A 23,802-nucleotide genomic window follows, 5' to 3' on the forward strand; every position below is an offset into this window, starting at 1 on the left:
TAAGAATACTGGAAGCGTGTTGGGCGGTGTCTTTTTGCAAGGTGAAACAAGGCCCTTGTTTCCGGTGAAAGAGCATTGACCTGTAGGTAAAACTAAGGCAGAAACTTTAGGCGTTCTCCACCTATACCGGACTGGACCCTATCTGCATGGTTGCAGGTTCGATTCTCCCTTTTATAGTCAACCTGTTGCAGAAAATGAAACGGAAGAGGATGATTAGCCAGCCTGGGCAAGCCAAATACTTTCGCTTTCAGGCACCCGGTGCCCTTGGCTCGATGGTCTTTTTCCACCATGGATGTCAAGATTTAAGCAGCTTGGACCACTATGGAGGAGGAGCTTTCAGAGCCTGGATAGCTCAGTCGGTAGAGCATCAGACTTTTAATCTGAGGGTCCAGGGTTCAAGTCCCTGTTCGGGCGGTGCCTCTCACCAACCCCTGAGCCCCTGGAGCTGCCAATAGGGCAGTCTTTATGCACATCTGTGAGGATTGCTCAGAGAGATGAAATGTCCTAACTTCCCCCTTTCTAGGCTCCTGTAATCTGCCAGAAATAAAGGTGGCTGAAGGTGATTGCTTGACCAAATATTTCCCAAATACCCTTGTCTATGGCAGCTTACCTGGGCTCCAGTTCAGGCATGTTATCTAGCAAACTTTCAACAAAGGGCCCAAATCCTTCCACCTTGGTCTTTTTTCAGCAGCATAGCTGTTCAGACACATATGCTCCCAGTGGCCCTTCAGGGCTGCTGTGGGAGAAACCTATCTGACAACCGAGGGGCCCTGTCCCTTTAGATTCTCCTTAGTTCTTTCAAATGCTAACACTATTCAGTGGGTAAACAATGCCCACTTATGCATCATCCCTGTCTCATTAGCATGCCAAGTCCCAGAATGCTCAGCGGCCCACTGGATGACACTTATGTGTCTCACCTCAATGTCAATTTATCCTTCAATGAAGGGCAGATGTTGGCAGGCACCGATTTGGTTAGCTTTGCGCAGTGGCAGTATCATAGCCAATGAGGTTCACCTGAGGCGTGATTATTGCTAATTGAAAACTTTTCCCAATACCCCACCATGATGACTTGAAATACAGTCAGCACTGGCAATTTTTGAGAGTCTCTGAGGAGACTGAGCAATGTGTTTTAAACAGTAGATAAGTGACGGCTTCTTACGTGCAGACTGAGATGCGTTAGAGTTGAGGAAGTGTGTCACGTGCCTGGTGACACTATAGAGAGCTTTTCTGTCATCACGCAGCCTGGGTAGAACAATCTGGGATTGGCACGCGCTGCTCGTTCTTCACTTGCCTGTATTCAAGAGTGGCCTCGACCTCGTTTTTTGGCCTGGGTTTCTTCTGCTGGACCTGGCAACATGAGGCTAAAGGTGAACTGTCTTTATTTGTAACCCAGTCACTGATTAAGAATACTGGAAGCGTGTTGGGCGGTGTCTTTTTGCAAGGTGAAACAAGGCCCTTGTTTCCGGTGAAAGAGCATTGACCTGTAGGTAAAACTAAGGCAGAAACTTTAGGCGTTCTCCACCTATACCGGACTGGACCCTATCTGCATGGTTGCAGGTTAGATTCTCCCTTTTATAGTCAACCTGTTCCAGAAAATGAAACGGAAGAGGATGATTAGCCAGCCTGGGCAAGCCAAATACTTTCGCTTTCAGGCACCCGGTGCCCTTGGCTCGATGGTCTTTTTCCACCATGGATGTCAAGATTTAAGCAGCTTGGACCACTATGGAGGAGGAGCTTTCAGAGCCCGGATAGCTCAGTCGGTAGAGCATCAGACTTTTAATCTGAGGGTCCAGGGTTCAAGTCCCTGTTCGGGCGGTGCCTCTCACCAACCCTTGAGCCCCTGGAGCTGCCAATAGGGCAGTCTTTATGCACATCTGTGAGGAATGCTCAGAGAGATGAAATGTCCTAACTTCCCCCTTTCTAGGCTCCTGTAATCTGCCAGAAATAAAGGTGGCTGAAGGTGATTGCTTGACCAAATATTTCCCAAATACCCTTGTCTATGGCAGCTTACCTGGGCTCCAGTTCAGGCATGTTATCTAGCAAACTTTCAACAAAGGGCCCAAATCCTTCCACCTTGGTCTTTTTTCAGCAGCATAGCTGTTCAGACACATATGCTCCCAGTGGCCCTTCAGGGCTGCTGTGGGAGAAACCTATCTGACAACCGAGGGGCCCTGTCCCTTTAGATTCTCCTTAGTTCTTTCAAATGCTAACACTATTCAGTGGGTAAACAATGCCCACTTATGCATCATCCCTGTCTCATTAGCATGCCAAGTCCCAGAATGCTCAGCGGCCCACTGGATGACACTTATGTGTCTCACCTCAATGTCAATTTCTCCTTCAATGAAGGGCAGATGTTGGCAGGCACCGATTTGGTTAGCTTTGCGCAGTGGCAGTATCATAGCCAATGAGGTTCACCTGAGGCGTGATTATTGCTAATTGAAAACTTTTCCCAATACCCCGCCATGATGACTTGAAATACAGTCAGCACTGGCAATTTTTGAGAGTCTCTGAGGAGACTGAGCAATGTGTTTTAAACAGTAGATAAGTGACGGCTTCTTACGTGCAGACTGAGATGCGTTAGAGTTGAGGAAGTGTGTCACGTGCCTGGTGACACTATAGAGAGCTTTTCTGTCATCACGCAGCCTGGGTAGAACAATCTGGGATTGGCACGCGCTGCTCGTTCTTCACTTGCCTGTATTCAAGAGTGGCCTCGACCTCGTTTTTTGGCCTGGGTTTCTTCTGCTGGACCTGGCAACATGAGGCTAAAGGTGAACTGTCTTTATTTGTAACGCAGTCACTGATTAAGAATACTGGAAGCGTGTTGGGCGGTGTCTTTTTGCAAGGTGAAACAAGGCCCTTGTTTCCGGTGAAAGAGCATTGACCTGTAGGTAAAACTAAGGCAGAAACTTTAGGCGTTCTCCACCTATACCGGACTGGACCCTATCTGCATGGTTGCAGGTTAGATTCTCCCTTTTATAGTCAACCTGTTGCAGAAAATGAAACGGAAGAGGATGATTAGCCAGCCTGGGCAAGCCAAATACTTTCGCTTTCAGGCACCCGGTGCCCTTGGCTCGATGGTCTTTTTCCACCATGGATGTCAAGATTTAAGCAGCTTGGACCACTATGGAGGAGGAGCTTTCAGAGCCTGGATAGCTCAGTCGGTAGAGCATCAGACTTTTAATCTGAGGGTCCAGGGTTCAAGTCCCTGTTCGGGCGGTGCCTCTCACCAACCCCTGAGCCCCTGGAGCTGCCAATAGGGCAGTCTTTATGCACATCTGTGAGGATTGCTCAGAGAGATGAAATGTCCTAACTTCCCCCTTTCTAGGCTCCTGTAATCTGCCAGAAATAAAGGTGGCTGAAGGTGATTGCTTGACCAAATATTTCCCAAATACCCTTGTCTATGGCAGCTTACCTGGGCTCCAGTTCAGGCATGTTATCTAGCAAACTTTCAACAAAGGGCCCAAATCCTTCCACCTTGGTCTTTTTTCAGCAGCATAGCTGTTCAGACACATATGCTCCCAGTGGCCCTTCAGGGCTGCTGTGGGAGAAACCTATCTGACAACCGAGGGGCCCTGTCCCTTTAGATTCTCCTTAGTTCTTTCAAATGCTAACACTATTCAGTGGGTAAACAATGCCCACTTATGCATCATCCCTGTCTCATTAGCATGCCAAGTCCCAGAATGCTCAGCGGCCCACTGGATGACACTTATGTGTCTCACCTCAATGTCAATTTCTCCTTCAATGAAGGGCAGATGTTGGCAGGCACCGATTTGGTTAGCTTTGCGCAGTGGCAGTATTATAGCCAATGAGGTTCACCTGAGGCGTGATTATTGCTAATTGAAAACTTTTCCCAATACCCCGCCATGATGACTTGAAATACAGTCAGCACTGGCAATTTTTGAGAGTCTCCGAGGAGACTGAGCAATGTGTTTTAAACAGTAGATAAGTGACGGCTTCTTACGTGCAGACTGAGATGCGTTAGAGTTGAGGAAGTGTGTCACGTGCCTGGTGACACTATAGAGAGCTTTTCTGTCATCACGCAGCCTGGGTAGAACAATCTGGGATTGGCACGCGCTGCTCGTTCTTCACTTGCCTGTATTCAAGAGTGGCCTCGACCTCGTTTTTTGGCCTGGGTTTCTTCTGCTGGACCTGGCAACATGAGGCTAAAGGTGAACTGTCTTTATTTGTAACCCAGTCACTGATTAAGAATACTGGAAGCGTGTTGGGCGGTGTATTTTTGCAAGGTGAAACAAGGCCCTTGTTTCCGGTGAAAGAGCATTGACCTGTAGGTAAAACTAAGGCAGAAACTTTAGGCGTTCTCCACCTATACCGGACTGGACCCTATCTGCATGGTTGCAGGTTAGATTCTCCCTTTTATAGTCAACCTGTTCCAGAAAATGAAACGGAAGAGGATGATTAGCCAGCCTGGGCAAGCCAAATACTTTCGCTTTCAGGCACCCGGTGCCCTTGGCTCGATGGTCTTTTTCCACCATGGATGTCAAGATTTAAGCAGCTTGGACCACTATGGAGGAGGAGCTTTCAGAGCCCAGATAGCTCAGTCGGTAGAGCATCAGACTTTTAATCTGAGGGTCCAGGGTTCAAGTCCCAGTTCGGGCGGTGCCTCTCACCAACCCCTGAGCCCCTGGAGCTGCCAATAGGGCAGTCTTTATGCACATCTGTGAGGAATGCTCAGAGAGATGAAATGTCCTAACTTCCCCCTTTCTAGGCTCCTGTAATCTGCCAGAAATAAAGGTGGCTGAAGGTGATTGCTTGACCAAATATTTCCCAAATACCCTTGTCTATGGCAGCTTACCTGGGCTCCAGTTCAGGCATGTTATCTAGCAAACTTTCAACAAAGGGCCCAAATCCTTCCACCTTGGTCTTTTTTCAGCAGCATAGCTGTTCAGACACATATGCTCCCAGTGGCCCTTCAGGGCTGCTGTGGGAGAAACCTATCTGACAACCGAGGGGCCCTGTCCCTTTAGATTCTCCTTAGTTCTTTCAAATGCTAACACTATTCAGTGGGTAAACAATGCCCACTTATGCATCATCCCTGTCTCATTAGCATGCCAAGTCCCAGAATGCTCAGCGGCCCACTGGATGACACTTATGTGTCTCACCTCAATGTCAATTTCTCCTTCAATGAAGGGCAGATGTTGGCAGGCACCGATTTGGTTAGCTTTGCGCAGTGGCAGTATTATAGCCAATGAGGTTCACCTGAGGCGTGATTATTGCTAATTGAAAACTTTTCCCAATACCCCGCCATGATGACTTGAAATACAGTCAGCACTGGCAATTTTTGAGAGTCTCCGAGGAGACTGAGCAATGTGTTTTAAACAGTAGATAAGTGACGGCTTCTTACGTGCAGACTGAGATGCGTTAGAGTTGAGGAAGTGTGTCACGTGCCTGGTGACACTATAGAGAGCTTTTCTGTCATCACGCAGCCTGGGTAGAACAATCTGGGATTGGCACGCGCTGCTCGTTCTTCACTTGCCTGTATTCAAGAGTGGCCTCGACCTCGTTTTTTGGCCTGGGTTTCTTCTGCTGGACCTGGCAACATGAGGCTAAAGGTGAACTGTCTTTATTTGTAACCCAGTCACTGATTAAGAATACTGGAAGCGTGTTGGGCGGTGTATTTTTGCAAGGTGAAACAAGGCCCTTGTTTCCGGTGAAAGAGCATTGACCTGTAGGTAAAACTAAGGCAGAAACTTTAGGCGTTCTCCACCTATACCGGACTGGACCCTATCTGCATGGTTGCAGGTTAGATTCTCCCTTTTATAGTCAACCTGTTCCAGAAAATGAAACGGAAGAGGATGATTAGCCAGCCTGGGCAAGCCAAATACTTTCGCTTTCAGGCACCCGGTGCCCTTGGCTCGATGGTCTTTTTCCACCATGGATGTCAAGATTTAAGCAGCTTGGACCACTATGGAGGAGGAGCTTTCAGAGCCCAGATAGCTCAGTCGGTAGAGCATCAGACTTTTAATCTGAGGGTCCAGGGTTCAAGTCCCAGTTCGGGCGGTGCCTCTCACCAACCCCTGAGCCCCTGGAGCTGCCAATAGGGCAGTCTTTATGCACATCTGTGAGGAATGCTCAGAGAGATGAAATGTCCTAACTTCCCCCTTTCTAGGCTCCTGTAATCTGCCAGAAATAAAGGTGGCTGAAGGTGATTGCTTGACCAAATATTTCCCAAATACCCTTGTCTATGGCAGCTTACCTCGGCTCCAGTTCAGGCATGTTATCTAGCAAACTTTCAACAAAGGGCCCAAATCCTTCCACCTTGGTCTTTTTTCAGCAGCATAGCTGTTCAGACACATATGCTCCCAGTGGCCCTTCAGGGCTGCTGTGGGAGAAACCTATCTGACAACCGAGGGGCCCTGTCCCTTTAGATTCTCCTTAGTTCTTTCAAATGCTAACACTATTCAGTGGGTAAACAATGCCCACTTATGCATCATCCCTGTCTCATTAGCATGCCAAGTCCCAGAATGCTCAGCGGCCCACTGGATGACACTTATGTGTCTCACCTCAATGTCAATTTCTCCTTCAATGAAGGGCAGATGTTGGCAGGCACCGATTTGGTTAGCTTTGCGCAGTGGCAGTATCATAGCCAATGTGGTTCACCTGAGGCGTGATTATTGCTAATTGAAAACTTTTCCCAATACCCCGCCATGATGACTTGAAATACAGTCAGCACTGGCAATTTTTGAGAGTCTCTGAGGAGACTGAGCAATGTGTTTTAAACAGTAGATAAGTGACGGCTTCTTACGTGCAGACTGAGATGCGTTAGAGTTGAGGAAGTGTGTCACGTGCCTGGTGACACTATAGAGAGCTTTTCTGTCATCACACAGCCTGGGTAGAACAATCTGGGATTGGCACGCGCTGCTCGTTCTTCACTTGCCTGTATTTAAGAGTGGCCTCGACCTCGTTTTTTGGCCTGGGTTTCTTCTGCTGGACCTGGCAACATGAGGCTAAAGGTGAACTGTCTTTATTTGTAACGCAGTCACTGATTAAGAATACTGGAAGCGTCTTGGGCGGTGTCTTTTTGCAAGGTGAAACAAGGCCCTTGTTTCCGGTGAAAGAGCATTGACCTGTAGGTAAAACTAAGGCAGAAACTTTAGGCGTTCTCCACCTATACCGGACTGGACCCTATCTGCATGGTTGCAGGTTAGATTCTCCCTTTTATAGTCAACCTGTTCCAGAAAATGAAACGGAAGAGGATGATTAGCCAGCCTGGGCAAGCCAAATACTTTCGCTTTCAGGCACCCGGTGCCCTTGGCTCGATGGTCTTTTTCCACCATGGATGTCAAGATTTAAGCAGCTTGGACCACTATGGAGGAGGAGCTTTAAGAGCCTGGATAGCTCAGTCGGTAGAGCATCAGACTTTTAATCTGAGGGTCCAGGGTTCAAGTCCCTGTTCGGGCGGTGCCTCTCACCAACCCTTGAGCCCCTGGAGCTGCCAATAGGGCAGTCTTTATGCACATCTGTGAGGAATGCTCAGAGAGATGAAATGTCCTAACTTCCCCCTTTCTAGGCTCCTGTAATCTGCCAGAAATAAAGGTGGCTGAAGGTGATTGCTTGACCAAATATTTCCCAAATACCCTTGTCTATGGCAGCTTACCTGGGCTCCAGTTCAGGCATGTTATCTAGCAAACTTTCAACAAAGGGCCCAAATCCTTCCACTTTGGTCTTTTTTCAGCAGCATAGCTGTTCAGACACATATGCTCCCAGTGGCCCTTCAGGGCTGCTGTGGGAGAAACCTATCTGACAACCGAGGGGCCCTGTCCCTTTAGATTCTCCTTAGTTCTTTCAAATGCTAACACTATTCAGTGGGTAAACAATGCCCACTTATGCATCATCCCTGTCTCATTAGCATGCCAAGTCCCAGAATGCTCAGCGGCCCACTGGATGACACTTATGTGTCTCACCTCAATGTCAATTTATCCTTCAATGAAGGGCAGATGTTGGCAGGCACCGATTTGGTTAGCTTTGCGCAGTGGCAGTATCATAGCCAATGAGGTTCACCTGAGGCGTGATTATTGCTAATTGAAAACTTTTCCCAATACCCCGCCATGATGACTTGAAATACAGTCAGCACTGGCAATTTTTGAGAGTCTCTGAGGAGACTGAGCAATGTGTTTTAAACAGTAGATAAGTGACGGCTTCTTACGTGCAGACTGAGATGCGTTAGAGTTGAGGAAGTGTGTCACGTGCCTGGTGACACTATAGAGAGCTTTTCTGTCATCACGCAGCCTGGGTAGAACAATCTGGGATTGGCACGCGCTGCTCGTTCTTCACTTTCCTGTATTCAAGAGTGGCCTCGACCTCGTTTTTTGGCCTGGGTTTCTTCTGCTGGACCTGGCAACATGAGGCTAAAGGTGAACTGTCTTTATTTGTAACGCAGTCACTGATTAAGAATACTGGAAGCGTGTTGGGCGGTGTCTTTTTGCAAGGTGAAACAAGGCCCTTGTTTCCGGTGAAAGAGCATTGACCTGTAGGTAAAACTAAGGCAGAAACTTTAGGCGTTCTCCACCTATACCGGACTGGACCCTATCTGCATGGTTGCAGGTTAGATTCTCCCTTTTATAGTCAACCTGTTCCAGAAAATGAAACGGAAGAGGATGATTAGCCAGCCTGGGCAAGCCAAATACTTTCGCTTTCAGGCACCCGGTGCCCTTGGCTCGATGGTCTTTTTCCACCATGGATGTCAAGATTTAAGCAGCTTGGACCACTATGGAGGAGGAGCTTTCAGAGCCCGGATAGCTCAGTCGGTAGAGCATCAGACTTTTAATCTGAGGGTCCAGGGTTCAAGTCCCTGTTCGGGCGGTGCCTCTCACCAACCCTTGAGCCCCTGGAGCTGCCAATAGGGCAGTCTTTATGCACATCTGTGAGGAATGCTCAGAGAGATGAAATGTCCTAACTTCCCCCTTTCTAGGCTCCTGTAATCTGCCAGAAATAAAGGTGGCTGAAGGTGATTGCTTGACCAAATATTTCCCAAATACCCTTGTCTATGGCAGCTTACCTGGGCTCCAGTTCAGGCATGTTATCTAGCAAACTTTCAACAAAGGGCCCAAATCCTTCCACCTTGGTCTTTTTTCAGCAGCATAGCTGTTCAGACACATATGCTCCCAGTGGCCCTTCAGGGCTGCTGTGGGAGAAACCTATCTGACAACCGAGGGGCCCTGTCCCTTTAGATTCTCCTTAGTTCTTTCAAATGCTAACACTATTCAGTGGGTAAACAATGCCCACTTATGCATCATCCCTGTCTCATTAGCATGCCAAGTCCCAGAATGCTCAGCGGCCCACTGGATGACACTTATGTGTCTCACCTCAATGTCAATTTCTCCTTCAATGAAGGGCAGATGTTGGCAGGCACCGATTTGGTTAGCTTTGCGCAGTGGCAGTATCATAGCCAATGAGGTTCACCTGAGGCGTGATTATTGCTAATTGAAAACTTTTCCCAATACCCCGCCATGATGACTTGAAATACAGTCAGCACTGGCAATTTTTGAGAGTCTCTGAGGAGACTGAGCAATGTGTTTTAAACAGTAGATAAGTGACGGCTTCTTACGTGCAGACTGAGATGCGTTAGAGTTGAGGAAGTGTGTCACGTGCCTGGTGACACTATAGAGAGCTTTTCTGTCATCACGCAGCCTGGGTAGAACAATCTGGGATTGGCACGCGCTGCTCGTTCTTCACTTGCCTGTATTCAAGAGTGGCCTCGACCTCGTTTTTTGGCCTGGGTTTCTTCTGCTGGACCTGGCAACATGAGGCTAAAGGTGAACTGTCTTTATTTGTAACGCAGTCACTGATTAAGAATACTGGAAGCGTGTTGGGCGGTGTCTTTTTGCAAGGTGAAACAAGGCCCTTGTTTCCGGTGAAAGAGCATTGACCTGTAGGTAAAACTAAGGCAGAAACTTTAGGCGTTCTCCACCTATACCGGACTGGACCCTATCTGCATGGTTGCAGGTTAGATTCTCCCTTTTATAGTCAACCTGTTGCAGAAAATGAAACGGAAGAGGATGATTAGCCAGCCTGGGCAAGCCAAATACTTTCGCTTTCAGGCACCCGGTGCCCTTGGCTCGATGGTCTTTTTCCACCATGGATGTCAAGATTTAAGCAGCTTGGACCACTATGGAGGAGGAGCTTTCAGAGCCTGGATAGCTCAGTCGGTAGAGCATCAGACTTTTAATCTGAGGGTCCAGGGTTCAAGTCCCTGTTCGGGCGGTGCCTCTCACCAACCCCTGAGCCCCTGGAGCTGCCAATAGGGCAGTCTTTATGCACATCTGTGAGGATTGCTCAGAGAGATGAAATGTCCTAACTTCCCCCTTTCTAGGCTCCTGTAATCTGCCAGAAATAAAGGTGGCTGAAGGTGATTGCTTGACCAAATATTTCCCAAATACCCTTGTCTATGGCAGCTTACCTGGGCTCCAGTTCAGGCATGTTATCTAGCAAACTTTCAACAAAGGGCCCAAATCCTTCCACCTTGGTCTTTTTTCAGCAGCATAGCTGTTCAGACACATATGCTCCCAGTGGCCCTTCAGGGCTGCTGTGGGAGAAACCTATCTGACAACCGAGGGGCCCTGTCCCTTTAGATTCTCCTTAGTTCTTTCAAATGCTAACACTATTCAGTGGGTAAACAATGCCCACTTATGCATCATCCCTGTCTCATTAGCATGCCAAGTCCCAGAATGCTCAGCGGCCCACTGGATGACACTTATGTGTCTCACCTCAATGTCAATTTCTCCTTCAATGAAGGGCAGATGTTGGCAGGCACCGATTTGGTTAGCTTTGCGCAGTGGCAGTATTATAGCCAATGAGGTTCACCTGAGGCGTGATTATTGCTAATTGAAAACTTTTCCCAATACCCCGCCATGATGACTTGAAATACAGTCAGCACTGGCAATTTTTGAGAGTCTCCGAGGAGACTGAGCAATGTGTTTTAAACAGTAGATAAGTGACGGCTTCTTACGTGCAGACTGAGATGCGTTAGAGTTGAGGAAGTGTGTCACGTGCCTGGTGACACTATAGAGAGCTTTTCTGTCATCACGCAGCCTGGGTAGAACAATCTGGGATTGGCACGCGCTGCTCGTTCTTCACTTGCCTGTATTCAAGAGTGGCCTCGACCTCGTTTTTTGGCCTGGGTTTCTTCTGCTGGACCTGGCAACATGAGGCTAAAGGTGAACTGTCTTTATTTGTAACCCAGTCACTGATTAAGAATACTGGAAGCGTGTTGGGCGGTGTATTTTTGCAAGGTGAAACAAGGCCCTTGTTTCCGGTGAAAGAGCATTGACCTGTAGGTAAAACTAAGGCAGAAACTTTAGGCGTTCTCCACCTATACCGGACTGGACCCTATCTGCATGGTTGCAGGTTAGATTCTCCCTTTTATAGTCAACCTGTTCCAGAAAATGAAACGGAAGAGGATGATTAGCCAGCCTGGGCAAGCCAAATACTTTCGCTTTCAGGCACCCGGTGCCCTTGGCTCGATGGTCTTTTTCCACCATGGATGTCAAGATTTAAGCAGCTTGGACCACTATGGAGGAGGAGCTTTCAGAGCCCAGATAGCTCAGTCGGTAGAGCATCAGACTTTTAATCTGAGGGTCCAGGGTTCAAGTCCCAGTTCGGGCGGTGCCTCTCACCAACCCCTGAGCCCCTGGAGCTGCCAATAGGGCAGTCTTTATGCACATCTGTGAGGAATGCTCAGAGAGATGAAATGTCCTAACTTCCCCCTTTCTAGGCTCCTGTAATCTGCCAGAAATAAAGGTGGCTGAAGGTGATTGCTTGACCAAATATTTCCCAAATACCCTTGTCTATGGCAGCTTACCTGGGCTCCAGTTCAGGCATGTTATCTAGCAAACTTTCAACAAAGGGCCCAAATCCTTCCACCTTGGTCTTTTTTCAGCAGCATAGCTGTTCAGACACATATGCTCCCAGTGGCCCTTCAGGGCTGCTGTGGGAGAAACCTATCTGACAACCGAGGGGCCCTGTCCCTTTAGATTCTCCTTAGTTCTTTCAAATGCTAACACTATTCAGTGGGTAAACAATGCCCACTTATGCATCATCCCTGTCTCATTAGCATGCCAAGTCCCAGAATGCTCAGCGGCCCACTGGATGACACTTATGTGTCTCACCTCAATGTCAATTTCTCCTTCAATGAAGGGCAGATGTTGGCAGGCACCGATTTGGTTAGCTTTGCGCAGTGGCAGTATTATAGCCAATGAGGTTCACCTGAGGCGTGATTATTGCTAATTGAAAACTTTTCCCAATACCCCGCCATGATGACTTGAAATACAGTCAGCACTGGCAATTTTTGAGAGTCTCCGAGGAGACTGAGCAATGTGTTTTAAACAGTAGATAAGTGACGGCTTCTTACGTGCAGACTGAGATGCGTTAGAGTTGAGGAAGTGTGTCACGTGCCTGGTGACACTATAGAGAGCTTTTCTGTCATCACGCAGCCTGGGTAGAACAATCTGGGATTGGCACGCGCTGCTCGTTCTTCACTTGCCTGTATTCAAGAGTGGCCTCGACCTCGTTTTTTGGCCTGGGTTTCTTCTGCTGGACCTGGCAACATGAGGCTAAAGGTGAACTGTCTTTATTTGTAACCCAGTCACTGATTAAGAATACTGGAAGCGTGTTGGGCGGTGTATTTTTGCAAGGTGAAACAAGGCCCTTGTTTCCGGTGAAAGAGCATTGACCTGTAGGTAAAACTAAGGCAGAAACTTTAGGCGTTCTCCACCTATACCGGACTGGACCCTATCTGCATGGTTGCAGGTTAGATTCTCCCTTTTATAGTCAACCTGTTCCAGAAAATGAAACGGAAGAGGATGATTAGCCAGCCTGGGCAAGCCAAATACTTTCGCTTTCAGGCACCCGGTGCCCTTGGCTCGATGGTCTTTTTCCACCATGGATGTCAAGATTTAAGCAGCTTGGACCACTATGGAGGAGGAGCTTTCAGAGCCCAGATAGCTCAGTCGGTAGAGCATCAGACTTTTAATCTGAGGGTCCAGGGTTCAAGTCCCAGTTCGGGCGGTGCCTCTCACCAACCCCTGAGCCCCTGGAGCTGCCAATAGGGCAGTCTTTATGCACATCTGTGAGGAATGCTCAGAGAGATGAAATGTCCTAACTTCCCCCTTTCTAGGCTCCTGTAATCTGCCAGAAATAAAGGTGGCTGAAGGTGATTGCTTGACCAAATATTTCCCAAATACCCTTGTCTATGGCAGCTTACCTGGGCTCCAGTTCAGGCATGTTATCTAGCAAACTTTCAACAAAGGGCCCAAATCCTTCCACCTTGGTCTTTTTTCAGCAGCATAGCTGTTCAGACACATATGCTCCCAGTGGCCCTTCAGGGCTGCTGTGGGAGAAACCTATCTGACAACCGAGGGGCCCTGTCCCTTTAGATTCTCCTTAGTTCTTTCAAATGCTAACACTATTCAGTGGGTAAACAATGCCCACTTATGCATCATCCCTGTCTCATTAGCATGCCAAGTCCCAGAATGCTCAGCGGCCCACTGGATGACACTTATGTGTCTCACCTCAATGTCAATTTCTCCTTCAATGAAGGGCAGATGTTGGCAGGCACCGATTTGGTTAGCTTTGCGCAGTGGCAGTATCATAGCCAATGAGGTTCACCTGAGGCGTGATTATTGCTAATTGATAACTTTTCCCAATACCCCGCCATGATGACTTGAAATACAGTCAGCACTGGCAATTTTTGAGAGTCTCTGAGGAGACTGAGCAATGTGTTTTAAACAGTAGATAAGTGACGGCTTCTTACGTGCAGACTGAGATGCGTTAGAGTTGAGGAAGTGTGTCACGTGCCTGGTGACACTATAGAGAGCTTTTCTGTCATCACGCAGCCTGGGTAGAACAATCTGGGATTGGCACGCGCTGCTCGTTCTTCACTTGCCTGTATTTAAGAGTGGCCTCGACCTCGTTTTTTGGCCTGGGTTTCTTCTGCTGGACCTGGCAACATGAGGCTAAAGGTGAACTGTCTTTATTTGTAACGCAGTCACTGATTAAGAATACTGGAAGCGTCTTGGGCGGTGTCTTTTTGCAAGGTGAAACAAGGCCCTTGTTTCCGGTGAAAGAGCATTGACCTGTAGGTAAAACTAAGGCAGAAACTTTAGGCGTTCTCCACCTATACCGGACTGGACCCTATCTGCATGGTTGCAGGTTAGATTCTCCCTTTTATAGTCAACCTGTTCCAGAAAATGAAACGGAAGAGGATGATTAGCCAGCCTGGGCAAGCCAAATACTTTCGCTTTCAGGCACCCGGTGCCCTTGGCTCGATGGTCTTTTTCCACCATGGATGTCAAGATTTAAGCAGCTTGGACCACTATGGAGGAGGAGCTTTAAGAGCCTGGATAGCTCAGTCGGTAGAGCATCAGACTTTTAATCTGAGGGTCCAGGGTTCAAGTCCCTGTTCGGGCGGTGCCTCTCACCAACCCTTGAGCCCCTGGAGCTGCCAATAGGGCAGTCTTTATGCACATCTGTGAGGAATGCTCAGAGAGATGAAATGTCCTAACTTCCCCCTTTCTAGGCTCCTGTAATCTGCCAGAAATAAAGGTGGCTGAAGGTGATTGCTTGACCAAATATTTCCCAAATACCCTTGTCTATGGCAGCTTACCTGGGCTCCAGTTCAGGCATGTTATCTAGCAAACTTTCAACAAAGGGCCCAAATCCTTCCACTTTGGTCTTTTTTCAGCAGCATAGCTGTTCAGACACATATGCTCCCAGTGGCCCTTCAGGGCTGCTGTGGGAGAAACCTATCTGACAACCGAGGGGCCCTGTCCCTTTAGATTCTCCTTAGTTCTTTCAAATGCTAACACTATTCAGTGGGTAAACAATGCCCACTTATGCATCATCCCTGTCTCATTAGCATGCAAAGTCCCAGAATGCTCAGCGGCCCACTGGATGACACTTATGTGTCTCACCTCAATGTCAATTTCTCCTTCAATGAAGGGCAGATGTTGGCAGGCACCGATTTGGTTAGCTTTGCGCAGTGGCAGTATCATAGCCAATGAGGTTCACCTGAGGCGTGATTATTGCTAATTGAAAACTTTTCCCAATACCCCGCCATGATGACTTGAAATACAGTCAGCACTGGCAATTTTTGAGAGTCTCTGAGGAGACTGAGCAATGTGTTTTAAACAGTAGATAAGTGACGGCTTCTTACGTGCAGACTGAGATGCGTTAGAGTTGAGGAAGTGTGTCACGTGCCTGGTGACACTATAGAGAGCTTTTCTGTCATCACGCAGCCTGGGTAGAACAATCTGGGATTGGCACGCGCTGCTCGTTCTTCACTTACCTGTATTCAAGAGTGGCCTCGACCTCGTTTTTTGGCCTGGGTTTCTTCTGCTGGACCTGGCAACATGAGGCTAAAGGTGAACTGTCTTTATTTGTAACCCAGTCACTGATTAAGAATACTGGAAGCGTGTTGGGCGGTGTCTTTTTGCAAGGTGAAACAAGGCCCTTGTTTCCGGTGAAAGAGCATTGACCTGTAAGTAAAACTAAGGCAGAAACTTTAGGCGTTCTCCACCTATACCGGACTGGACCCTATCTGCATGGTTGAAGGTTAGATTCTCCCTTTTATAGTCAACCTGTTCCAGAAAATGAAACGGAAGAGGATGATTAGCCAGCCCGGGCAAGCCAAATACTTTCGCTTTCAGGCACCCGGTGCCCTTGGCTCGATGGTCTTTTTCCACCATGGATGTCAAGATTTAAGCAGCTTGGACCACTATGGAGGAGGAGCTTTCAGAGCCCGGATAGCTCAGTCGGTAGAGCATCAGACTTTTAATCTGAGGGTCCAGGGTTCAAGTCCCTGTTCGGGCGGTGCCTCTCACCAACCCTTGAGCCCCTGGAGCTGCCAATAGGGCAGTCTTTATGCACATCTGTGAGGAATGCTCAGAGAGATGAAATGTCCTAACTTCCCCCTTTCTAGGCTCCTGTAATCTGCCAGAAATAAAGGTGGCTGAAGGTGATTGCTTGACCAAATATTTCCCAAATACCCTTGTCTATGGCAGCTTACCTGGGCTCCAGTTCAGGCATGTTATCTAGCAAACTTTCAACAAAGGGCCCAAATCCTTCCACCTTGGTCTTTTTTCAGCAGCATAGCTGTTCAGACACATATGCTCCCAGTGGCCCTTCAGGGCTGCTGTGGGAGAAACCTATCTGACAACCGAGGGGCCCTGTCCCTTTAGATTCTCCTTAGTTCTTTCAAATGCTAACACTATTCAGTGGGTAAACAATGCCCACTTATGCATCATCCCTGTCTCATTAGCATGCCAAGTCCCAGAATGCTCAGCGGCCCACTGGATGACACTTATGTGTCTCACCTCAATGTCAATTTCTCCTTCAATGAAGGGCAGATGTTGGCAGGCACCGATTTGGTTAGCTTTGCGCAGTGGCAGTATCATAGCCAATGAGGTTCACCTGAGGCGTGATTATTGCTAATTGAAAACTTTTCCCAATGCCCCGCCATGATGACTTGAAATACAGTCAGCACTGGCAATTTTTGAGAGTCTCTGAGGAGACTGAGCAATGTGTTTTAAACAGTAGATAAGTGACGGCTTCTTACGTGCAGACTGAGATGCGTTAGAGTTGAGGAAGTGTGTCACGTGCCTGGTGACACTATAGAGAGCTTTTCTGTCATCACGCAGCCTGGGTAGAACAATCTGGGATTGGCACGCGCTGCTCGTTCTTCACTTGCCTGTATTCAAGAGTGGCCTCGACCTCGTTTTTTGGCCTGGGTTTCTTCTGCTGGACCTGGCAACATGAGGCTAAAGGTGAACTGTCTTTATTTGTAACCCAGTCACTGATTAAGAATACTGGAAGCGTGTTGGGCGGTGTCTTTTTGCAAGGTGAAACAAGGCCCTTGTTTCCGGGGAAAGAGCATTGACCTGTAGGTAAAACTAAGGCAGAAACTTTAGGCGTTCTCCACCTATACCGGACTGGATCCTATCTGCATGGTTGCAGGTTAGATTCTCCCTTTTATAGTCAACCTGTTCCAGAAAATGAAACGGAAGAGGATGATTAGCCAGCCTGGGCAAGCCAAATACTTTCGCTTTCAGGCACCCGGTGCCCTAGGCTCGATGGTCTTTTTCCACCATGGATGTCAAGATTTAAGCAGCTTGGACCACTATGGAGGAGGAGCTTTCAGAGCCCGAATAGCTCAGTCGGTAGAGCATCAGACTTTTAATCTGAGGGTCCAGGGTTCAAGTCCCTGTTCGGGCGGTGCCTCTCACCAACCCTTGAGCCCCTGGAGCTGCCAATAGGGCAGTCTTTATGCACATCTGTGAGGAATGCTCAGAGAGATGAAATGTCCTAACTTCCCCCTTTCTAGGCTCCTGTAATCTGCCAAAAATAAAGGTGGCTGAAGGTGATTGCTTGACCAAATATTTCCCAAATATTTCCCAAATACCCTTGTCTATGGCAGCTTACCTGGGCTCCAGTTCAGGCATGTTATCTAGCAAACTTTCAACAAAGGGCCCAAATCCTTCCACCTTGGTCTTTTTTCAGCAGCATAGCTGTTCAGACACATATGCTCCCAGTGGCCCTTCAGGGCTGCTGTGGGAGAAACCTATCTGACAACCGAGGGGCCCTGTCCCTTTAGATTCTCCTTAGTTCTTTCAAATGCTAACACTATTCAGTGGGTAAACAATGCCCACTTATGCATCATCCCTGTCTCATTAGCATGCCAAGTCCCAGAATGCTCAGCGGCCCACTGGATGACACTTATGTGTCTCACCTCAATGTCAATTTCTCCTTCAATGAAGGGCAGATGTTGGCAGGCACCGATTTGGTTAGCTTTGCGCAGTGGCAGTATCATAGCCAATGAGGTTCACCTGAGGCGTGATTATTGCTAATTGAAAACTTTTCCCAATACCCCGCCATGATGACTTGAAATACAGTCAGCACTGGCAATTTTTGAGAGTCTCTGAGGAGACTGAGCAATGTGCTTTAAACAGTAGATAAGTGACGGCTTCTTACGTGCAGACTGAGATGCGTTAGAGTTGAGGAAGTGTGTCACGTGCCTGGTGACACTATAGAGAGCTTTTCTGTCATCACGCAGCCTGGGTAGAACAATCTGGGATTGGCACGCGCTGCTCGTTCTTCACTTGCCTGTATTCAAGAGTGGCCTCGACCTCGTTTTTTGGCCTGGGTTTCTTCTGCTGGACCTGGCAACATGAGGCTAAAGGTGAACTGTCTTTATTTGTAACCCAGTCACTGATTAAGAATACTGGAAGCGTGTTGGGCGGTGTCTTTTTGCAAGGTGAAACAAGGCCCTTGTTTCCGGTGAAAGAGCATTGACCTGTAGGTAAAACTAAGGCAGAAACTTTAGGCGTTCTCCACCTATACCGGACTGGACCCTATCTGCATGGTTGCAGGTTAGATTCTCCCTTTTATAGTCAACCTGTTCCAGAAAATGAAACGGAAGAGGATGATTAGCCAGCCTGGGCAAGCCAAATACTTTCGCTTTCAGGCACCCGGTGCCCTTGGCTCGATGGTCTTTTTCCACCATGGATGTCAAGATTTAAGCAGCTTGGACCACTATGGAGGAGGAGCTTTCAGAGCCCGGATAGCTCAGTCGGTAGAGCATCAGACTTTTAATCTGAGGGTCCAGGGTTCAAGTCCCTGTTCGGGCGGTGCCTCTCACCAACCCTTGAGCTGCCAATAGGGCAGACTTTATGCACATCTGTGAGGAATGCTCAGAGAGATGAAATGTCCTAACTTCCCCCTTTCTAGGCTCCTGTAATCTGCCAGAAATAAAGGTGGCTGAAGGTGATTGCTTGACCAAATATTTCCCAAATACCCTTGTCTATGGCAGCTTACCTGGGCTCCAGTTCAGGCATTTTATCTAGCAAACTTTCAACAAAGGGCCCAAATCCTTCCACCTTGGTCTTTTTTCAGCAGCATAGCTGTTCAGACACATATGCTCCCAGTGGCCCTTCAGGGCTGCTGTGGGAGAAACCTATCTGACAACCGAGGGGCCCTGTCCCTTTAGATTCTCCTTAGTTCTTTCAAATGCTAACACTATTCAGTGGGTAAACAATGCCCACTTATGCATCATCCCTGTCTCATTAGCATGCCAAGTCCCAGAATGCTCAGCGGCCCACTGGATGACACTTATGTGTCTCACCTCAATGTCAATTTCTCCTTCAATGAAGGGCAGATGTTGGCAGGCACCGATTTGGTGAGCTTTGCGCAGTGGCAGTATCATAGCCAATGAGGTTCACCTGAGGCGTGATTATTGCTAATTGAAAACTTTTCCCGATACCCCGCCATGATGACTTGAAATACAGTCAGCACTGGCAATTTTTGAGAGTCTCTGAGGAGACTGAGCAATGTGTTTTAAACAGTAGATAAGTGACGGCTTCTTACGTGCAGACTGAGATGCGTTAGAGTTGAGGAAGTGTGTCACGTGCCTGGTGACACTATAGAGAGCTTTTCTGTCATCACGCAGCCTGGGTAGAACAATCTGGGATTGGCACGCGCTGCTCGTTCTTCACTTGCCTGTATTCAAGAGTGGCCTCGACCTCGTTTTTTGGCCTGGGTTTCTTCTGCTGGACCTGGCAACATGAGGCTAAAGGTGAACTGTCTTTATTTGTAACCCAGTCACTGATTAAGAATACTGGAAGCGTGTTGGGCGGTGTCTTTTTGCAAGGTGAAACAAGGCCCTTGTTTCCGGTGAAAGAGCATTGACCTGTAGGTAAAACTAAGGCAGAAACTTTAGGCGTTCTCCACCTATACCGGACTGGACCCTATCTGCATGGTTGCAGGTTAGATTCTCCCTTTTATAGTCAACCTGTTCCAGAAAATGAAACGGAAGAGGATGATTAGCCAGCCTGGGCAAGCCAAATACTTTCGCTTTCAGGCACCCGGTGCCCTTGGCTCGATGGTCTTTTTCCACCATGGATGTCAAGATTTAAGCAGCTTGGACCACTATGGAGGAGGAGCTTTCAGAGCCCGGATAGCTCAGTCGGTAGAGCATCAGACTTTTAATCTGAGGGTCCAGGGTTCAAGTCCCTGTTCGGGCGGTGCCTCTCACCAGCCCCTGGAGCTGCCAATAGGGCAGTCTTTATGCACATCTGTGAGGAATGCTCAGAGAGATGAAATGTCCTAACTTCCCCCTTTCTAGGCTCCTGTAATCTGCCAGAAATAAAGGTGGCTGAAGGTGATTGCTTGACCAAATATTTCCCAAATACCCTTGTCTATGGCAGCTTACCTGGGCTCCAGTTCAGGCATGTTATCTAGCAAACTTTCAACAAAGGGCCCAAATCCTTCCACCTTGGTCTTTTTTCAGCAGCATAGCTGTTCAGACACATATGCTCCCAGTGGCCCTTCAGGGCTGCTGTGGGAGAAACCTATCTGACAACCGAGGGGCCCTGTCCCTTTAGATTCTCCTTAGTTCTTTCAAATGCTAACACTATTCAGTGGGTAAACAATGCCCACTTATGCATCATCCCTGTCTCATTAGCATGCCAAGTCCCAGAATGCTCAGCGGCCCACTGGATGACACTTATGTGTCTCACCTCAATGTCAATTTCTCCTTCAATGAAGGGCAGATGTTGGCAGGCACCGATTTGGTTAGCTTTGCGCAGTGGCAGTATCATAGCCAATGAGGTTCACCTGAGGCGTGATTATTGCTAATTGAAAACTTTTCCCAATACCCCGCCATGATGACTTGAAATACAGTCAGCACTGGCAATTTTTGAGAGTCTCTGAGGAGACTGAGCAATGTGTTTTAACCACTTGACCACTGGGCACTTAAACACCCTTAATAACCAGACCAATTTTCAGCTTTCGGTGCTCTCGCATTTTGAATGACAATTACTCAGTCATGCAACACTGGACCTATATGAAATTTTTGTCCTTTTTTTCACACAAATAGAGCTTTCTTTTGGTGGTATTTAATCACCGCTGGGTTTTTTTTTTTTTGTGCTATAAAAGAAAAAATACCGAAAATTCTGTAAAAAAACGAATTTTTCTTTGTTTCTGTTAGAAAATTTAGCAGATTAGTAATTTTTTCTTCATAAATTTTGGCCAAAATTTATACTACTACATATCTTTGGTAAAAATAAGTACAAATTGGTGGATATTATTTGGTCTTTGTGAAAGTTATAGAGTCCACAAGCTATGGTGCCAATATCTGAAAATTGATCACACCTGAAGGACTGACGGCCTATTTCAATTCTTGAGACCCTAACATGCCAGAAAAGTACAAATACCCCCCAAATGACCCCTTTTTGGAAAGAAGACATTCCAAGGTATTTAGTAAGAGGCATGATGAGTTTTTTGAAGTTGTCATTTTTTCCCACAATTCTTTGCAAAATCAAGATTCTTTTTACTTTTTTTTTTTTTTTCACAAAATTGTCATATTATCAGTTTATTTCTCACACACAGCATATGCATACCACAAATTACACCCCAAAACACATTCTGCTATTACTCCCGAGTATGGTGATACCACATGTGTGAGACTTTTACACAGCGTGGCCACATACAGAGGCCCAACATGCATGGAGCGCCATCAGGTGTTCTGGAGCACCCAGGACAATTCTGACATTTCTCTCCTACATGTAAAAATCATAATTTATTTGCTAGAAAATTACATAGAACTCCAAAACATTATATATGTTTTTTTAGCAAACACCCTGGAGAATACAATGGTGGTCTTTGCAACTTTTTATCTCGCACGGTATTTGCGCAGTAATTTTTCGAATGCTTTTTTTTGGAAAAAAAACTGTTTTGTGCTTAAAAAAAAAAAAAACACAGTAAAGTTAGCCCAATTTTTGCATAATGTGAAAGATGAAGTTACGCTGAGTAAATAGATACCTAATATGTCACTCTTCAAAATTGCACACGCTCGTGGAATGGCGGCAAACGTCGCTACTTAAAAATCCCCATAGGCGACGATTTACATTTTTTTTACTGGTTATATGTTTTGAGTTACAGAGGAGGTCTAGGGCTAGAATTATTTCTCTCGCTCTAACGTTCGCAGCGATACCTCACATGTGTGGTTTGAACACCGTTTTCATATGTGGGCGGGACTTACGCATGCGTTCGCTTCTGCATGCGAGCACATGGGGACAGGGGCGCTTTAAAAAAAACATTTTTTTTTATTGTTCATTTTACTTTATTTATTTTAGTTTGACATTTTTTTCCCCAAAAATAATTTTTTTGATCACTTTTATTCCTATTACAAGGAATGTAAACATCCCTTGTAATAGGAATATGGCATGACAGGTCCTCTTTACAGTGAGATGTGGGGTCAATAAGACCCCGCATCTCACCTCTAAGCTGGGAAGCCTGAAAAAAAAAAAGATTCTGGCTTTGATCGTATTAGCGATTCGGTAGAAGCACCGGAGGGCGGAGGGCGGCGGGAGATGTCTATGGCTGGGTATTGCAGGGTATCACCGACTATGGCTGGGTATCTCAGAGCATGGTGTTGCAGAGTACTGCGTTGCAGAGCATTGCAGGGTATTGGCGGGTGTTGCAGAGCATTGCAGAGTGTTGCAGGGTATTGGCGGGTGTTGCAGAGCATTGCAGAGTGTTGCAGGGTATCGGCGGGGGTTGCAGAGCATTGCAGAGTGTTGCAGGGTATCGGCGGGGGTTGCAGAGCATTGCAGAGTGTTGCAGGGTATCGGCGGGGGTTGCAGAGCATTGCAGAGTGTTGCAGGGTATTGGCGGGTGTTGCAGAGTGTTGCAGGGTATTGCAGAGCGTTGCGGAGTGTTGCAGGGCATTGCGGAGTGTTGCAGGGCATTGCGGAGTGTTGCAGGGCATTGCGGAGTGTTGCAGGGCATTGCGGAGTATTTGCAGGGCATTGCAGAGTATTTGCAGGGAATTGCAGAGTATTTGCAGGGAATTGCAGAGTATTTGCAGGGAATTGCAGAGTAATGCAGAGTATTTGCAGGGAATTGCAGAGTAATGCAGAGTATTTGCAGGGAATTGCAGAGTAATGCAGAGTATTTGCAGGGAATTGCAGAGTAATGCACAGTATTTGCAGGGATTTGAGGGGTTAATTTTCGGTGAGCAGCGATGTGGGCACTGCAGATGCAGCCCACATCGCTGCTGACACCGATCTCTTCCCCCTCCGCTGTACCGATCGGTACAGAGAGGGGGAGGGAGGAACCGGCGTCATAACATGACGCCGGCTTGTTTACAAGTGATCACTCCGTCATTTGACGGAGCGATCACGTGGTAAACGGCCGCGATGAGCGGCCGTTTACCGTGATTCGTGATGCGCCGGGTCCAAATATTTCCCAAATACCCTTGTCTATGGCAGCTTACCTGGGCTCCAGTTCAGGCATGTTATCTAGCAAACTTTCAACAAAGGGCCCAAATCCTTCCACCTTGGTCTTTTTTCAGCAGCATAGCTGTTCAGACACATATGCTCCCAGTGGCCCTTCAGGGCTGCTGTGGGAGAAACCTATCTGACAACCGAGGGGCCCTGTCCCTTTAGATTCTCCTTAGTTCTTTCAAATGCTAACACTATTCAGTGGGTAAACAATGCCCACTTATGCATCATCCCTGTCTCATTAGCATGCCAAGTCCCAGAATGCTCAGCGGCCCACTGGATGACACTTATGTGTCTCACCTCAATGTCAATTTCTCCTTCAATGAAGGGCAGATGTTGGCAGGCACCGATTTGGTTAGCTTTGCGCAGTGGCAGTATCATAGCCAATGAGGTTCACCTGAGGCGTGATTATTGCTAATTGAAAACTTTTCCCAATACCCCGCCATGATGACTTGAAATACAGTCAGCACTGGCAATTTTTGAGAGTCTCTGAGGAGACTGAGCAATGTGT

The 23,802-nt window shown here is 47.5% G+C and overlaps 16 non-coding genes across 16 annotated transcripts; all 16 read left to right on the forward strand.

Moving 5' to 3' along the window:
• Positions 1 to 974: 974 nt before the first annotated feature.
• Positions 975 to 1,115, forward strand: LOC143965100 (U4 spliceosomal RNA). Its single transcript, XR_013271510.1, has one exon. It is a non-coding gene; the product is annotated as a U4 spliceosomal RNA (small nuclear RNA).
• Positions 1,116 to 2,375: 1,260 nt separating this feature from the next.
• Positions 2,376 to 2,516, forward strand: LOC143964861 (U4 spliceosomal RNA). Its single transcript, XR_013271312.1, has one exon. It is a non-coding gene; the product is annotated as a U4 spliceosomal RNA (small nuclear RNA).
• Positions 2,517 to 3,776: 1,260 nt separating this feature from the next.
• On the forward strand, positions 3,777 to 3,917 carry LOC143965082 (U4 spliceosomal RNA). Its single transcript, XR_013271496.1, has one exon. It is a non-coding gene; the product is annotated as a U4 spliceosomal RNA (small nuclear RNA).
• A 1,260-nt stretch (positions 3,918 to 5,177) lies between these two features.
• LOC143965084 (U4 spliceosomal RNA) lies at positions 5,178 to 5,318 on the forward strand. The gene has a single exon (XR_013271497.1). It is a non-coding gene; the product is annotated as a U4 spliceosomal RNA (small nuclear RNA).
• Positions 5,319 to 6,578: 1,260 nt separating this feature from the next.
• LOC143965107 (U4 spliceosomal RNA) lies at positions 6,579 to 6,719 on the forward strand. Its single transcript, XR_013271517.1, has one exon. It is a non-coding gene; the product is annotated as a U4 spliceosomal RNA (small nuclear RNA).
• Positions 6,720 to 7,979: 1,260 nt separating this feature from the next.
• Positions 7,980 to 8,120, forward strand: LOC143964862 (U4 spliceosomal RNA). Its single transcript, XR_013271313.1, has one exon. It is a non-coding gene; the product is annotated as a U4 spliceosomal RNA (small nuclear RNA).
• A 1,260-nt stretch (positions 8,121 to 9,380) lies between these two features.
• On the forward strand, positions 9,381 to 9,521 carry LOC143964864 (U4 spliceosomal RNA). The gene has a single exon (XR_013271314.1). It is a non-coding gene; the product is annotated as a U4 spliceosomal RNA (small nuclear RNA).
• A 1,260-nt stretch (positions 9,522 to 10,781) lies between these two features.
• Positions 10,782 to 10,922, forward strand: LOC143965085 (U4 spliceosomal RNA). The gene has a single exon (XR_013271498.1). It is a non-coding gene; the product is annotated as a U4 spliceosomal RNA (small nuclear RNA).
• Positions 10,923 to 12,182: 1,260 nt separating this feature from the next.
• On the forward strand, positions 12,183 to 12,323 carry LOC143965087 (U4 spliceosomal RNA). Its single transcript, XR_013271499.1, has one exon. It is a non-coding gene; the product is annotated as a U4 spliceosomal RNA (small nuclear RNA).
• Positions 12,324 to 13,583: 1,260 nt separating this feature from the next.
• Positions 13,584 to 13,724, forward strand: LOC143965110 (U4 spliceosomal RNA). Its single transcript, XR_013271518.1, has one exon. It is a non-coding gene; the product is annotated as a U4 spliceosomal RNA (small nuclear RNA).
• A 1,260-nt stretch (positions 13,725 to 14,984) lies between these two features.
• On the forward strand, positions 14,985 to 15,125 carry LOC143964866 (U4 spliceosomal RNA). The gene has a single exon (XR_013271315.1). It is a non-coding gene; the product is annotated as a U4 spliceosomal RNA (small nuclear RNA).
• Positions 15,126 to 16,385: 1,260 nt separating this feature from the next.
• On the forward strand, positions 16,386 to 16,526 carry LOC143965060 (U4 spliceosomal RNA). The gene has a single exon (XR_013271477.1). It is a non-coding gene; the product is annotated as a U4 spliceosomal RNA (small nuclear RNA).
• A 1,271-nt stretch (positions 16,527 to 17,797) lies between these two features.
• Positions 17,798 to 17,938, forward strand: LOC143964867 (U4 spliceosomal RNA). Its single transcript, XR_013271316.1, has one exon. It is a non-coding gene; the product is annotated as a U4 spliceosomal RNA (small nuclear RNA).
• Positions 17,939 to 19,189: 1,251 nt separating this feature from the next.
• On the forward strand, positions 19,190 to 19,330 carry LOC143965050 (U4 spliceosomal RNA). The gene has a single exon (XR_013271469.1). It is a non-coding gene; the product is annotated as a U4 spliceosomal RNA (small nuclear RNA).
• A 1,252-nt stretch (positions 19,331 to 20,582) lies between these two features.
• Positions 20,583 to 20,723, forward strand: LOC143964868 (U4 spliceosomal RNA). Its single transcript, XR_013271317.1, has one exon. It is a non-coding gene; the product is annotated as a U4 spliceosomal RNA (small nuclear RNA).
• Positions 20,724 to 23,648: 2,925 nt separating this feature from the next.
• LOC143964869 (U4 spliceosomal RNA) lies at positions 23,649 to 23,789 on the forward strand. The gene has a single exon (XR_013271318.1). It is a non-coding gene; the product is annotated as a U4 spliceosomal RNA (small nuclear RNA).
• Positions 23,790 to 23,802: the final 13 nt, after the last annotated feature.

This window comes from Lithobates pipiens, unplaced genomic scaffold (genome assembly GCF_037356315.1).
Source record: "Lithobates pipiens isolate NorthernLeopardFrog02 unplaced genomic scaffold, aLitPip1_a1.2 Scaffold_8, whole genome shotgun sequence".
Taxonomy (NCBI): domain Eukaryota; kingdom Metazoa; phylum Chordata; class Amphibia; order Anura; family Ranidae; genus Lithobates; species Lithobates pipiens.